The sequence below is a fragment of the Monodelphis domestica genome, chromosome 3 (assembly GCF_027887165.1).
Source record: "Monodelphis domestica isolate mMonDom1 chromosome 3, mMonDom1.pri, whole genome shotgun sequence".
NCBI classification, from domain to species: domain Eukaryota; kingdom Metazoa; phylum Chordata; class Mammalia; order Didelphimorphia; family Didelphidae; genus Monodelphis; species Monodelphis domestica.
In genome coordinates this window covers 333,195,958-333,213,644 of record NC_077229.1, presented here as the reverse complement: position 1 = coordinate 333,213,644, position 17,687 = coordinate 333,195,958, and positions in this window count along the sequence as shown.

Sequence of the window (17,687 nt, the reverse complement as noted above, 5' to 3'; positions counted from 1 at the left end):
ACTTGAACTAAAAAGATAAAGTAGTGTCTTAAAAGCCAAAATCAACCAGCTGGAAAATGAGGCAAAGGAGATGAAAGATGAGGCAAAGGAGATGAAAAATGAGGTAAAGTGGATGAAAGGTGACCTTCAAAGAAAATCAGACCAGAAGGAAAAGGATGACCAAAAAGCTAGGGATGAAATCCAGTCTTTAAGAATCAGAATACAACAACTGGAATTAAGTGACCTCACAAGGCAGCAGGACATTATAAAACAAAATGAAAAGAATGAAAAAAATTGAGGAAAATATGAAGCATCTCTTTCACAAAACAGATGATTTAGAAAATCATCCGAGAAGAGATAATTTAAGAATCATTGGTCTACCAGAAGACCACGACAAAAGAAAAAGCCTGGACATAATACTACAGGAAATTATTCAGGAAAACTGTCCTGATATCCTAGAACAAGAGGAGAAAGTAGAGATTGAAAGAATCCACAGATCACCTCCTGTATTTAATCCCCAACTGACAACACCCAGGAATGTTATAGCCAAATTCAAAAACTATCAGACCAAAGAAAAGATATTACAAGCTGCCAAGAAGAAGCCATTCAGATACCACGGAAACACAGTGAGGATAACACAGGATCTGGCTGCATCCACACTGAAGGACCGAAAGGCATGGGATATGATATTCTGGAAAGCAAGGGAACTAGGTCTACAACCAAGAATCAAATATTCATCAAAACTGACTATATACTTACAGGGGAAAGTATGATCATTCAACACAATAGAAGAATTCCAAGCATTCTTAAGGAAAAGACGAGAGCTGAACAGAAAATTTGATGTCCAAGCACAGAACTAAAGAGAATCATCAAAATGTAATTAAAAAAGAGGGGAAAAAGAAAAACAAAACAAAACAACAACCAAAAAATATTTTAAGAGACTCAATAAGTTAAAATGATATTTAGCCCTGTAAGAAAAGAGGTCATTGGTAACTCTTAAAAACTGTTGCTATCACCTGGGCAGCTAGAAGTATTATACTTAGAGGGAACAGTGACAAACTGTATAGGATGAAAGGATAAGACATTAATGGGTATATAGATATATACATTCATAAATACATATACGTGTGTGTGTATATATATATATATATATACAATAAAAGCTAAAAAAAGAGGTTAATACTAAAAGAAATGGGAAAAGAAAAAAATGGGGGAAAATTTATATGTCACAAAGAAGCTCATGGCGGGAGGGGAGAGAACATCGATACACTGGAAGGGTAAAGAGGTTGGAGATAGGAAATACTCAACTCTTAAGTGCTTTGAAACTGACCCAAAGAGGGAAGAACAATCCAATCCATTGGGGTAGAGAATATATTTGCGCCCTATAGGGCAGTAGAAGGGTAAAAAATGGACTGGTGGGGAGAAAAGCAGTACAAGGGAGGGAGAGGGTGGGGGGAAATTTTAAAAAGACAACAGGAGAAAATAAGGGGGGGAATAAGAAGGGAGGGGGGTAGAAAGGGAAGTAAAATAAGAGTGGGAACTAGGGGGACTGATTATAAACAAACATTGGTGTAGAAGGAAATAGTGAAAGAAGAAAAGGCAGGACCAGGAGTAGAAGTCAAAATGCTGGGAAACACACAGCTAGTAATCATAACTCTGAATGTGAATGGAATAAACTCACCCATAAAATGCAAGTGAATAGCAGAGTGGATTAGAATCCAAAACCCTACCATATGCTGTCTGCAAGAAACACACATGAGGAAGATAGATATGCATAGGGTGAAAGTAAGAGGATGGAGCCAAATCTATTGGGCATCAACTGATAAAAAGAAGGCAGGAGTCACAATCATGATATATGACAAAGGCAAAGTAAAAATAAATCTAGTTAAAAGAGATAAGGAAGGTAATTACATCCTGATAAAAGGCAGTATGGACAATGAGGAAATATCTGTACTAAATATGTATGCACCAAATGGCAGAGCATCCAAATTTCTAAAGGAGAAACTAGAGGAGCTCAAAGATGATATAGATAGAAAAACTATTCTAGTGGGAGATCTGAACCTTCCTCTATCCGAACTAGATAAATCAAAACCAAAAAATAAATAAGAAAGAGGTGAGAGAAGCAAATGAAATCTTAGAAAAATTAGTTAGTAGACATGTGGAGAAAAATAAATAGTGGCAAAAAGGAATACACCTTCTTTTCAGCAGCATATGGTGCATTCACAAAAATTAACCATATATTAATTAGAGCATAAAAACATTGCAAACAAGGGCAAAAGGGCAGAAATAATAAATGCAACCTTCTCAGACCACAATGCAATGAAAATAATAATTAGTAAGGGTAAATGGATAGATAAATCAAAAATTAACTGGAAATTAAACAATACGATTCTCCAAAACCGGCTAGTTAAAGAACAAATTGTAGAAACAATTAGTAACTTCATTGAAGAAAATGACAATGGTGAGACATCCTTTCAAAATCCAAGGGATGCAGCCAAAGCAGTAATCAGGGGGAAATTTATACCCTTGAGTTCATATATAAACAAATTAAGAAGGGCAGAGGTCAATGAATTGGGCATGCAAATTAAAAAACTAGAAAGTGAACAAATTAAAAATCCTCAGATGAAGACTAAATTAGTAATCCTAAAAATCAAAGGAGAAATCAATAAAATTGAAAGTCAAAGAACTATTGATTTAATAAATAAGACTAGAAGCTGGTTCTTTGAAAAAACAAATAAAACAAACAAAATACTATTCAGTCTAATTAAAAAAAAGGAAAAAAAAATCCAAGTTGATAGTATCCAAGATGAAAAGGGAGACCTCACCTCTAATGAAGAGGAAATTAAGGCAATCATTAAAAACTACTATGCCTAATTATATGGCAACAAATATGCCAATCTAGGTGATATGAATGAATACTTACAAAAATATAATTTGCCTAGACTAAAAGAAGAAGAAATAAATTACCTAAGCAACCCCATATCAGAAAAATAAATTGAACAAGCCATCAAAGAACTCCCTAAGAAAAAATCTATTAGATTTTTTATAAGAAAAAAAACTATAGGCCAATCTCCCTAGTGAATATAGATGCAAAAATCTTAAATAGGATACTAGCAAAAGGACTCCAGCAGTCATCACAAGGGTTATACACTATGATCAGGTAGGATTCATTCCAGGAATGCAAGGATGGTTCAATATTAGGAAAACCATCCACATAATTGACCATATTAACAAACAAACCAACAAAAATCACATGATTATCTCAATAGATGCAGAAAAAGCCTTTGATAAAATACAACACCCTTTCCTATTGAAAACACTAGAAAATATAGGAATAGAAGGGCCTTTCCTAAAAATAATAAACAGTATATATCTAAAACCATCAGCAAACATCATCTGCAATGGGGATAAAATTGAAGCCTTCCCAATAAGATCAGGAGTAAAACAATGATGCCCATTATCACCTTTATTATTTAATATTGTACTAGAAACACTAGCAGTAGCCATTAGAGAAGAAAATGAAATTGAAGGTATTAAAATTGGCAATGAGGAGACCAAGCCGTCACTCTTTGCAGATGATATGATGATTTACTAAAGAATCCTAGAGAATCAAGCAAGAAGCTAGTCAAAATAATCAACAACTTTAGCAAAGTTGCAGGATACAAAATAAACCCGCACAAGTCATCAGCATTTCTATATATCTCCAAACCAGTTCAGCAGCAAGAATTAGAAAGAGAAATTCCATTTAAAGTCACCTGAGACAATATAAAATACTTAGGAATCTATCTGCCTAGACAAACACAGAAACTACATGAATACAACTACAAAACACTCTCTGCACAATTAAAACAAGATATAAACAATTAGAAAAACATTGATTGCTCATGGGTGGGATGAGCTAACATAATAAAAATGACCATCCTACCCAAACTTATCTATCTATTTAGTGCCATACCCATTGAACTTCCAAAAAAAAAATTTTTTTTATGGAATTAAAGAAAACCATAGCAAAGTTCATTTGGAAGAACTAGGGATCAAGGAAATCCAGGGAAATAATGAAAAAAAAAAGACAAAGGAAGGTGGCTTTGCAGTCCCAGATCTCAAACTATATTACAAAGCAGTGGTCATCAAAACAATTTGGTACTGGCTAAGAGACAGAAAGGAAGATCAGTGGAATAGACTTGGGGTAAATGACCTCAGAAAGACAGTCTATGACAAACCCAAAGACCACAGCTTTTGGGACAAAAATCCAGTATTTGATAAAAACTGCTGGGAAAATCGGAAGACAGTGTGGGAGAGATTAGATTTGGATCAACACCTCACACCCTACACCAAGATAAACTCAGAATGGGTGAATGACTTGAATATAAAGAAGGAAACTATAAGTAAATTAGGTGAACCCAGAGTAGTATACATGTCAGACCTTTGGGAAGGGAAAGATTTTAAAACCAAGGCAAGACTTAGAAAGAGTCACAAAATGCAAAATAAATAATTTTGACTACATCAAATTAAAAAGTTTTGTACAAACAAAACCAATGTAACTAAAATCAGAAGGGAAGCAACAAATTGAGAAACAATCTTCATAACAAAAACCTCTAATAAAGGTCTAATTACTCAAATTTATGAAGAGCTAAACCAGTTGTACAAAAAATGAAGCCATTCTCCAATTGAAAAATGGGCAAGGGACATGAATAGGCAGTTTTCAGCCAATGAAATCAAAACTATTAACAAGCACATGAAGAAGTGTTCTAAATCTCTTATAATCAGAGAGATGCAAATCAAAACAACTCTGAGGTATCACCTCACATCTAGCAGATTGGCTAACATGACAGCAAAGGAAAGTAATGAATGCTGGAGGGGATGTGGCAAAGTAGGGACATTAATTCATTGCTGGTGCAGTTGTGAATTGATCCAACTGTTCTGGAGGGCAATTTGGAACTATGCCCAAAGAGCGATAAAAGACTGGGCGGGGGGCAGCTGGATAGCTCAGTGGATTGAGATCCAAGCCTAGAGATGGGAGGTCCTAGGTTAAAATCTGACCTCAGACACTTCCCAACTGTGTGACCCTGGGCAAGTCATTTGACCCCTATTGCCTAGCCCTTACCACTCTTCTTCCTTGGAGCCAATACACAGTACTATTGACTCCAAGACGGAAGGTAAGGGTTTAAAAAAAAAAGTCTGTCTGCCCTATGATCTAGCCATAGCACTGCTGGGTTTGTACCCCAAAGAGATAATAAGGAAAAAGACTTGTACAAGAACATTCATAGAGCACTCTTTGTGGTGGCCAAAAATTGGAAAATGAGGGGATGCCCTTCAATTGGGGAATGGCTGAACAAATTGTGGTATATGTTGGTGATGGAATACTATTTTGCTAAAAGGAATAATAAAGTGGAGGAATTCCATGGAGACTGGAACAACTTCTAGGAGGTGATGCAAAGTGAGAGGAGCAGAATCAGGAGAACATTGTACACAGAGTCTGATATACTGTGGTACAATCCAACGTAATCGACTTCTCCATTAGTGGCGGTGTAATGTCCCTGAACAATCTGAAGGGATCTAGGAGAAAAAATACTATCCACAAGCAGAAGATAAACTGTGGGAGTAAAAACACCGATGAAAAGCAACTGCTTGACTACAGGGGTGGAGGGGATATGATCGAGGAGAGACTCTAAATGAACACTCTAATGCAAATACCAACAATAAGGAAATGGGTTTGGAACAAAGACACATGTGATACCCAGTGGAATCACTTGTCAGCTATAGGAGAGTTGGCAGGAGGGGGGGAGGAAAAGAAAATGATCTCTATTTCCAATAAGTAATTTATGAAAATGACCAAATAATGTAATGTTTAAAAACTAAAAAAAAAAAAAAAGATTTAATCTAACTCTCTTACATGTTGGCTTTCTCCCCCTTGGATTCTAACCCTATAATCCAAAATATATTTTCTATCCCTACTTTATGTTGTCTGAAAATTTGACACACCTGCTACCTATGTCTTAATTGACAACATAATTGAAAATGTTGACTTCTGCAGGTTCAATCACATTGTCCTGGAATACTATAATGGGTCTTCTCTTCAGGTTGGTAGGGTGCTGGAATTGGAGGCAGGAAGACTCATCTTCCCGAGTTTGAATTTGGCCTTGGAAAATTACTAGCTGTGTGACCCTGGTCAAGGATCCAGGTTTAACCCAAGGACAAGGGTCAAATGCTAAACCATTCTAGTATCTTTGCCAAAAAAGGCCAAAATGGGATGACAAAGAGTCAAACATGGCTGAAATGACAAAAAAAATCCAACAACAACAAAACACCAAATCTCCCCTGCCCCCAAACAACAGCAGTGTCAGGTTGCTATTAATCAATGTTTTTGAGAACTAGTCTTTTAACTAATTCTTAATTTGACTAATTTCATTATTGCCCAGTCCATATAGATTTGTTTTGCCCAAAAATATAATTTTATTAAATGTCTTGCTGAAACCCAAGGATAGTATGTCAGTGATATTCCATTGATAAACCTGTCTAATAATTTTGTTAAACATGGAAATGCAAGTACTCTGATATAACTTATTCTTGTTGAACCAATTTTGGTTCTCAATGATCATTGCTCCCTTTTTAAAATATAATAACAAAATGCCCTTTTCTAAGTCCTTTATAGACCTTTTCCAGGAATTGATGTTAAACTCACTGGTCTGTAGTATTGGGGGGGTTATTTGGGTAGGAAAGAAACATGATCAGTTATAGTACTTAGATGCGAAGGGAACAGTGATCGTTTAATCCCAGTTCCTCATTTTATAGTTGAGGAAACTTAGGTTCAGAGAAGTAATATCCCTTGCCCAAGGTAAAATAGGTGATATCAGTCAGGAGTTGAACAGAGATTCTGATCCCAGATCAAATGCTTTTTCCATGATGCCACACGGTTTCTCGTCAGAGGACAGCATGGTAGATATGGTAATCTACCACCAAAGATTGTTTTGAGAAAAGTATTTTCTAAATTGTAATGAGATATGTTAAAGAGAGCTATGATCGCTGAAATGTATCTTGTGAGCTTATTGGTATAATTATTACCTTCTATCAGTATGGATCACAATCATTTTAAGAATTCTCATATTGTTTGATTCATGTTCATGCTTTAAAAAACTTCTTCACAGAATATCTGCTCAATTCATTTCCTCTAATTCTTTTTGATAATTTGCTGGACCCAGTTAAGCACTCAAACTGTCCATCTGCTCTCCCTTATGAGACTGACTCAGCTCATTTTCTGTCATACATATCTTTGGGGATGGATAACAAACTTCGGTGATGATAAATGGAACAAGTGTCAGTGGACCTAGATTCAATCCTGGCTCTGCTTCTAATTATTCTTAAATATTTATCACAATCTACTAAGTTCATTAGCATTCCCACTCTGGGTCTATTGTCTTCTTCCTAAGCAGTCTCTTATTTCCATGCAGAGACCTCTTGGGAGTTTAAAGCAATGCTCATAAGCTATCTTCTTCTGCTATGTTTATTCATTATAATTGCCCCATAGTTAGTATCACTGTATGGATGCATAGAAGTCTCAGTACTCAGAGTACCTCTAGCCAAGTGTGTATGAAAGAGTTGGCTATAGAACCTTTTCTTCTTTCAACAAAAGTAGAATCAGTTATGAAGCTCTGCACTTGCATACTCTTTCTTCATCAATTCATTTCCCAGTATTCTGTTATCACTCTGCATATACATAATTGACCCATAAACCTCTTCATATGTCTCTCATATTCTATTCTATTTCACTCAACCAATAACCATTCCACATTCCATTAAAACACATGCCATGGGGGCAGCTAGGTGGTTTGAGAGTCAGGCTTAGAGGTGGGAGGTCTTGGGTTCAAATCTTGCCTCATATACTTCCTTGTTGTATGACCCAGGGAAAGTCACTTAACACCCATTGTCTAGCCCTTAACATTCTTCTGCTTTGGAACCAATACACAGTATTGATTTTAAAATGGAAAATGAGAGTTTAAAAAATTCACACAAGAGCTGGAATCATCTTGCCACACAAAACCAGTTCCACTAATAGCATCAATAGAGTCTATGGGAAATCTAAATAACCATAAAGGATAAATGTATTTGGGATATCTGTATATATATTCTGTGTCTTCCCACCCAAACTGTATGCCTTTTTTAGAGATTTTAAGTCATTGTGTCACTGTGTGAGACTAGGGAAATTGCATAACTTTTCTGGACCTTATTTTCTTTATTTCTTAAGTTAGGGGGTATGCTAAATGAGCTCTGCTCTAAAAACTATGATACTATTAATTTTTGGTCACCTATTAGCTACAGCCTATTTAGACCTACCATATGCTTTTGAATTGTTATTGCTGTTTAACCATCATATATAGTTATGGTTTTACTAACATTCAAATATTTGCAAGTGTCTATTTCCATCTTTAATTCTGTGTTAGTCTATTTGTGAAGGCTATTTCCCAAGGGAAAACAAAGCATTATTTAAATAAGATCTTTATTTTATATTAAATTAGCCTGTCAGAAGTTTTTTGTAGGGTCTAGAGTTTCAAAATTGAGACTTGATCCCTGGGATTTGAGGTCTAAAGATCGTAGACCTGCTTCCTAAAGAATCCCCAGGTTGTTGAAATCATTTGACTTCATACCTCTGCTAGGGCTATTTAGGTCCAGTTTGTGGATGAAGTTGAGAAAGGCTTAAATTTGGAAAGCCAGATAGTCTGCTCAATAATAAAATAATTTCTTTTTAAATGACCTACTAAAACTACATTCATTCATTCATTCATTTTTAAAACCCTTAACTTCTTTCTGTCTTAGTATCAATCCTAAAACAGAAGAGTGTCAAGAGCTAGGACAAGGGGGTTAAGTGACTTGTCCAGGGTCCCAGAACTAGGAAATATCTGAGGCCAGATTTGAATCTAGGTCCTTCCAACTCCTGACCTGACACTATTCACTGTGCTACCTTGCTGCCCCTTCATATACATTTAAGAACATAAGGTACATGTAAATGTTATATTTGCCTATAATCACATAGTAAATGGCAGAAGCATGAACCTGAGACTAGATCTTCCATTCTCTGAGGCTGGTCTTCTGTCACTCCAAATACAATGCATACACACACACACACACATAAGCATGTACATTAAATATTATGAAGTGAGATATCTTATTATATGTTTATGGAATTTGACTCTTCATGGATATTTGATTCTACCCCCTTCTCCCCAATTTAAACAGTTAAATCCCGTCTCAATAATTAATCAGTGAAAGAGATCAGAACTTTTATTTTTGATATTAACCAACTTAGCAAAAGGGATACAGGTAGTCCTGGTTTTGATAGCCATTCAAAGATAGCCTCAGTTTTGGGTTACCTGACTTCTGTGAAAGAGTTGTCAAAGTTGTCAAAGACAGAATAGAAAAACACAAGAGAAGGAGGAATCCCGATTGAGGTTTCTCCTTTGCTCAATCAGTTCTGACTCCCATGAATAACAGAATTTGGAGAAATATGAATAAAAGTTTGGCCAATGTACTGGTTGACCTTTGACATTTCACTGACACTTAATTTAGCAGGTTCAGCTCTTGGGAATTTCTTGATAGAACATTCATCTTCTGTTTAATTCAAACATTGCTTAGGGAATCCCTAAATTTTATAGTTTTTTTTAAAACTATTAAGTATGATGTTCATCAATAGAAAAAGGGAGGGGGCAGCTGGGTAGTTCAGCGAATTGAAATACAGGCCTAGAGATGGGAGGTCCTGGGTTCAAATTTGACCATAGGCACTTCCCAGCTGCATGACCTTGGGCAAGTTACTTAATCCCCACTGCCTAGGCCTTATCACTCTTCTGCATTGGAACCAATTCATGGTAATGATTCTAAGGCCAAAGGTAAGGGTGTTTTTTTTTTTAATTAAAAGTAGTCCAAAAACATAACAGTTTTGAAGAATTGAAAGTTATTGTTTGAAAACAAATCCAAATCACTTCTTATCAGAGAAACAGTAATCAAAATAGTTCTGGGTTCCACCTTACAGCTATGATTTTAAGGAAAAGTAAGAAAAACAATCATCTCATGAGATCTTCCTGCACTAATAGTGTAGAAAAAAATGCCCTAAACATCTAGTGGTTAATATATAAGAAAACTTCTAGCCACATGGAAATATATGTGAAAGTAGATAGTCATCCATGGTTATAATAACCACTTATTATTCTTGGATAAAAGACCTTGAAGTTTTGCCAAAATGGGCTGATTTCTTTCTTTTTTAAAAATTTGTTTGTTAAAGTAAAGTCACACTTGTAAAAATATTTCGTCTTTTCCTTTGTCTTGTGCCTTTGAATAGGGAATATTTCCTTTTTATGATATTGAATCCTGTCATGTACATTCTGACTACTCCTCCCCCTTTTCCTTTGACTGATCTGCATCTCTACCTTCTCCTTTTCCCATGATATGGTATATTTTTCTATCCTAAGTTGCTGAAGAATACTGGTGTCATCTAAATGAGCCTGTTTATAAAGACAAAATTTGTATTTTAGGAATATGATTATCTATCCACAAGAACATATTTCTTAGTATGAGAACCCCCCCCCCCCCAAAAAAAAAACAACGTTCCCCTCCCAAACCTCTTTATTTTCAGTTTGGTTTCTTTTCTTTGACCCACAAACAATCATCATTCCATTGCTATTAGGTATGCCTTTCCCAAGAGTTTGAAAGGTTCTCTAACATGATTAATATGAAAATAGTGGAGGTGCCATGGGAACATGTATACTGTGGTAGACTCTATTTTGTCTCCATAACATCTCTTGTATATGCCCCATTATCTCCTTGACATTACCACCATGTTGGTGCAGGTCATTACCTCATGGTTGAATTATAGCAAGAGTTGGTAGGTTAGCCTTTCTGTCTGAAGACTTTCTTCCACTCCAGTACACCTTCCATTCAACTGTGAAATTAGTCTTCTTAAACCTCAGTTCTAACCATGTCATCCTGCTATTTAGTAACTCTAGTGGCTATCAGCTCTAGGATCAAGTGTAAAAACTTCCGATTGTCATTCAAAGCCCTTCACAACCTGGCCCTCTTCTACTTTTCCAAGCCTCTCATACCTCACTCCCTGTCATATAATGTGCAATTCAGTGATACTGGCTTCCTGTCTATTCCTTGAGAATGGGGCTCTATCTCATAACTCTGGGCATTTTCACTTCAGTTCTCCATACATGGAAACCTCTCCGACTTCATCTCAGCCTTATGCTTTCTCTGGCTTCCTTCAAATGTCAGATAAAATTTTATCTTCTGTGAGAAGCCTTTTCTAATCCTATTTAATTCTAGTTCCTTCCTTCTATTGATTATCTCCAATTTATCCTGTTTATATTTTGTTTGTACCTTGTTGTTCTCATGTAGTCTCCCTCATTCATTTGTGAGCTCCGTGAAAGCAGGCACTATCTTTTACTTTTTTTTTTAACCCTAGCACTTAGCACAGTGTCTGACACTCAGCAGATGCTTAATAAATACTTACTGATTGACTGGCTTCAAGGCAAAGGAAAAAATACATAAATAAATTATTTTAAAGGAGGTGATTTTGCAGAGTAGAGAGAGAGCTTGCCTCCAAGCCAGGAAGGCTAGGGTTTATATGACATATTGATTGTGTGACCTGGGAAAGTCACAACCTCTCTGAACTGTAGGAGAAATGTTTTTAAGACTTTAAGTTGAAAAGGAGGTGAAAATGGGCACTGGATGAGAGAGTTTTTTGATGAAGGAGGTAACTATGCCAATGAAATCACTGATCTAATTCCCATTCCTATCCCTAGTCTTTTTAGAAAGAAAAGGAAAAAATAACTTCTGATGCTGTGGAGATAATTTCTACACATTGTTTCCTCTGTTATAAAGTTAGATTATTAGGGAGGTTGTCATTTTAGAGCAGCAAGGTGATGTAGCCAATAGGGTGTTGGGCTTGGAGTTAGGAAGACACATCCCCTGAGTTGGAATTTAGCCTTGGACACTTGCTATATGTATGGTCCTATTTCCACTTAAACTCAGTTTCCTCATTGGTAAAATGAGCTGGAGAAGGAAATAGCAAACCATTCCAATATCTTTGCCAAGAGAACAAATAAGTCATCTTTTAGCCAAGCAGGATTCTGTTTTGTGCAATAAAGCAGAAATCCCCAGACAATAGTATACCAACAAGATTTTAAGAAACAAGAGTCTAAACATCAAACTGAAGAAGTATGTTTAAAGATCTTTCAAGCATGATCACAGCTCAAATGATCTGTGTTAGTTACTATGCTTTCTATGAATTGAGCTGAACAATAAGGAGAAAAGCAGATACAGTAGGAACAGAGCTAACACTATAGATACTTTAAATATTATTTGAAAAATAAAACCAAGTTATCATTACCTTTCTTTCCAAATTGGCATCAGAATGTTCTCCTGCAATGAATGAATTGGGAAAATTTTAAAAATCTGTTTGCCATTCATGTGCTGAGATACGTTGGATTCTGAATGTAGAAAGAATCTCATGGATCAAGTTTAGATGGAGTTGGAGACATGAATACTGAATCTTGGAGTCAGAAGACATAGATTTGTTTGCCAATCCAGCCATTTACTAGCTGTATAACCATAGACTTCACCTTTGGGTCTCAGTTTCATCATATATAGAATGGGGAAAATGATGTTTGTACCTATTTCATTGATTGGCATGCATAGGAGGAAATGCAAAAGGAGTAGAACAGGACAGGCCTGTATGGACAGGTTGTGATTTGCATCAATGGAAAGAATGGCCAGCATTTATATAGTATTTTAAGGTTTTCAAAACACTCGACAAGTATCATTTCAATTTATCTGTACAATTTCCTTGTGAGGTTGGTATTATTATTATTCCTATTTTACTGTTGAGGAAATTGAGGTTGAGAGAGAACAAGTGACTTGTCTAGGTGGCATAGCTAATAAGTGCTGGAAGCAGAGTTTGTTTTTTTTTGAAAATTTTATTTAGTCAATTTAGAACATCATTCCTTGGTTACAAGAATCATATTCTTTCCCTCCCCTCCCCCCACCCCTTCCTGTAGCCGATGTGCAATTCCACTGGGTATTACTTGTGTCCTTGATCAGAATCTATTTCCATGTTGTTGGTGTTTGCATTAGGATGTTCATTTAGAGTCTATATCCCCAATCATATCCCTTCGACTCATGTAATCAAGCAGTTGTTATTCTTCTGTGTTTCTACTCCCACAGTTTTTCCTCTGAATGTGGATAATGTTCTTTCTCGTAGATCCCTCCAGGTTGTTCAAGATCACTGTATTGCCACTAATGGAGAAGTCCATTACCTTCGATTGTACCACAGTGTATCAGTCTCTGTGTACAATGTTCTCCTGGTTCTGCTCCTCTCACTCTGCACTTCCTGGAGGTTGTTCCAGTCTCCATGGAATTCCTCCACTTTATTATTCCTTTTAGCACAATAGTATTCCATCACCAACATATACCACAATTTGTTCAGCCATTCCCCAATTGAAGGACATCCCCTCATATTCCAATTTTTGGCCACCACAAAGAGCGCAGCTATGAATATTCTTGTACAAGTCTTTTTCCTTATTATCTCTTTGGGGTACAAACCTAACAGTGCTATGTCTGGATCAAAGGGAAGACAGTCTTTTAGTGTCCTTTTGGCATAGTTCCAAATTGCTGGAGGCAGGGTTTTAACTCAGTCCTTCATGACCTGACTCCAGGTTCAGCAGTATGACATTTAGCTGCTTAATTTGGACATACTTTAGGTTATGAATCCTCTGGAGTTTTTGAGTAATAAATGATTACCACTCTCATAGGACTGTTGTGAGGAAAGTAATTTGTAATTGTAAGAGCACCATGTAAATGTATGTACATAGAATTATTATTGTTATGATTTCTGGGACAGATAAATGTATACCTCAATATAACCTGTTGCAATGAAAAATTACTCAATTTTATTATATAATTTTCTGATGCATGGACTTTATTTTAAAAAATTCATTAATTTTTCCATTTTGAGTTCCAAATCATTTCCTTCCATCCAGTCCCTCCCTTACTCATTGAAAAGGCAAGTAATATGATGCCCATTATACATGTGAAATAATGCAAAATATAGATTTGTGTTATACATATTGTAAAAAACCAAGGAAAATAAAGTAAAAAATAATGTATTTCAATCTGTCTTCAGAGTTCATCCGTTCTTTCTCTGAAAGTGGATAGCATTTGTCATCATGAGACCTTGAGAATTGTCTCAGATCATTGTACTTTTCAAAGTATGCAAGTCTTTTACAATTAATCATCATTACAATATTACTTTTACTATGTACAATGTTCTCTTGGTTCTGTTCATTTTGCTTTATATAAATTCATATAAATCTTCCATTTTTTCCTGAAACTATCATCCTTATAATTCTTAGAGTACAATAGTTCCATCACAATCATATATTCACAACTTGTTCAGCTATTCCCCAACTAAGGAGGAATTTATTAATTTTTTCATTTTTTTCTATCACAAAAAAGAGCTTCAAACATATTTTTGTACATATAAGTTCTTTTCCTTTCTAAAAGAAATATCTTTGGGATACAGATTTGCAATAGTGGTATTGCTGAAGTAAAAAAGTATGCACAGTTTTGTAGCCTTTTGGGCATAGTTCTAACTTGTCTGCCAGAATAGCTAGACAAGTTCGTAACTTCTTCTAATCTCCTAAGTTGTCTTGGGATGGAAAAATGTCTTGTCCAAATCTTTTGTTGGTTATACTCCAGAAATTGAGTTGATATTTACTTTAAAGTTGTTTGGAGTGTAATATTGGAGAATTTGGCTTGTTTGTTCCCTCTACTCTGCTATGTTTGCTCCACTTCTGCATTATTTTAAAGGAAGAGAAAATCACTTCTTTTTCTTTTGAGGGAGTTTGTAATTTCCTTCTTTCTATTTGTCTACCTTTCCTGGATAGTTAGTAATTTTACCATTTTTATCCTTTCTTAGATAAAAGAAATTATTGTATCAATCTTGCTAGTTTTCTATTTCTCCCCCTCTCCATTCTGTTATTCACAACAGTTCCTTGAAGGAATATGTAGCTTCCTATTACCTGATCTATGTCTTGTCTTTGTGTACCATATCTATTCACAATCACTACCATAGTGAAGGAAGAGAAGGTTTTTCCATTTCAAGTCCCTTAAAAATATGCTGTTGTAGATTCCATTTTTAATCACTCTTTTCACTGGAAGTTGTCCATCTTTGGCTTTTAATAGAAAACTAGAAATTTCACTCTTCACATACTCAGGCCTTGGGGCATGGAAAATAAAATTATTTATAGATTTATTTTCCCTTCAAGATTCAGCAAAGACCTTTAGAAGCAACTATCCATCTATCCCTTAATCTTCTATTAGAAACTCCCAGCATGCATTTATCTTTCTTGTTTCTCCATTTAATCTTTTATTTGAGTATTGAATTTTGATAAAAACAACTTTGTGCTGATTCTCCAATGCTAAATTTAGGAACATCAAGTCCCAGAAAGTGAATTCCCTTTCCCCTTCTTACCCATACTTCCTCTGGTAATGATTTCACCTTCAACAGTCTTTGAAAGACTTTTATTTGCCTAACTACTTGCCACCTGATCAACTAGCAAAGACTTTCAATTACATTTTAAATTTATATTCATATAATATTTAGAGATTTCAAATATAGAAATAAAATGTGACTATAAAAATGGAAATTAGACTTGTCTGATATAGTTGAGCATGGGTAGAAATAATAATAAGGAAGGTGAATGGCTTCTTACCCCAAATTATCCTCTAATTCTATAGGTTAATAATTTTCTGATTATGTCTGGTGACACATGAGTCTGGCCTGTTATGAACCAGAGTGTAAGGACTTAAATAGAATCATAGAATTTTAGAGTTGATCCTCTAAGAACTGATACTAAATATAGGTTCCAAGGCAGAAGAGCAATAAGGGCTAAGCAATTATTTTAGAGTTGATAAGGGCCTTAGAAAACATAAAGTTCAATCCTTCCATTTTGTAGATTAAAGGAATTGCCAGGGCCAAGAGGAATTTAATTATTTTTATAAGGTCACACATCTAGATAGTGATGGAGCTGAGATTAGAACCTAGATTTTTTTGATCTTTGCTCAATATAGTGCTCCTCTTTTCTATCACAGTGTGAGGAGATAGATACTTCCTGATGCCTGGGAATCATTTGGAGTCTAAAAAGATTAGTTCAGTTATGTGGAAAAACTGGACAACTCTTCAGTTGATTCTTATTTTCATTTTGATCAAGAGCCTTCCCTTGGGGAATGTGATCTCTTTGGGAAGACATAACTCACCTAATTTCTTGAGGGTTCTTCAGGCCAAGATGGCCCTATGTAAGGATAATTTAGGGTTGTGACCTAATCTAAGTTCAATTTTTGGTTGCCATGGGGATATCCCAAATAAAATACCCAAGTCAGTTTGGAAATCTATGGTGATTTAATCAATATAGAGGGAAGAAATCAAGGAGAAGAGAGAGGGAAAGGTATAGGATTTCTCCTGCCTGGCCTGTGCCAGGCAAGTTCAAAGTCTTTTGCCATGAGGTCTTTGAAGATTAGAGGCTTTCTCTAAGAGGATAGTGTTTGGAAGGTAAAAGAGAAAAATCAGCCTAAACTCTGAGAGATCTCAGAGATAACATCTCACCTAAACTAGGTTGCTAGGTTTCCTCCAGAAGTGTATCAAAGAAAACTCACCACTAAACCTGGACATTAGCAGCCACCATGCTAAGATGCTGACATATTCATCAAGCTGCTGCCTCATTCAGTTGTTGTTTGATCTATTATAGATATTGTCAATAAAATTCTGGTTCAGGTATAAATTGGACTAAACAGTCTCTAAGATCCTTTCTACTGAAGGACCCTCAAGAAATTAGGTGAGTTATGTCTTCCCAAAGAGATCACATTCCCCAAGGGAAGGCTCTTGATCAAAATGAAAATAAGAATCAACTGAAGAGTTGTCCAGTTAGACTAAGTAGGGTGGAGTAATCTAAAGTTCACAATTTTCTGGCCATGATCTGTCACTCTGTAATCTACTACTGCTCCTATATCTGCTCTCTGAAGTAAAGCTGAATATATCTAATCTATCTTCTCCATAATGATCCTTCAAATATTAGAAAACAACTATCATGCTCCTGATTTTCCTCTACTTTCCCCCAGGTTAAACATCTCAATTTTTTTTTTAAATATATTTTATTTGATCATTTCCAAGCATTATTCGTTAAAGACATAGATCATTTTCTTTTCCTCCCCCCCACCCCCCATAGCCGACGTGTGAGTCCACTGGGCATTAGATGTTTTCTTGATTTGAACCCATTGCTTTGTTGATAGTATTTGCATTAGAGTGTTCATTTAGAGTCTATCCTCTGTCATGTCCCCTCAACCTCTGTATTCAGGCAGTTGCTTTTTCTCGGTGTTTCCACTCCCATAGTTTATCCTTTGCTTATGAATGGTGTTTTTTTCTCCTGGATCCCTGCAAGTTGTTCAGGGACATTACACCGCCACTAATGGAGAAGTCCATTACGTTCGATTATACCACAGTGTATTAGTCTCTGTGTACAATGTTCTCCTGGTTCTGCTCCTCTCGCTCTGCATCACTTCCTGGAGGTTGTTCCAGTCTCCATGGAACTTCTCCACTTTATTATTCCTTTTAGCACAATAGTACTCCATCACCAACATATACCACAGTTTGTTCAGCCATTCCCCAA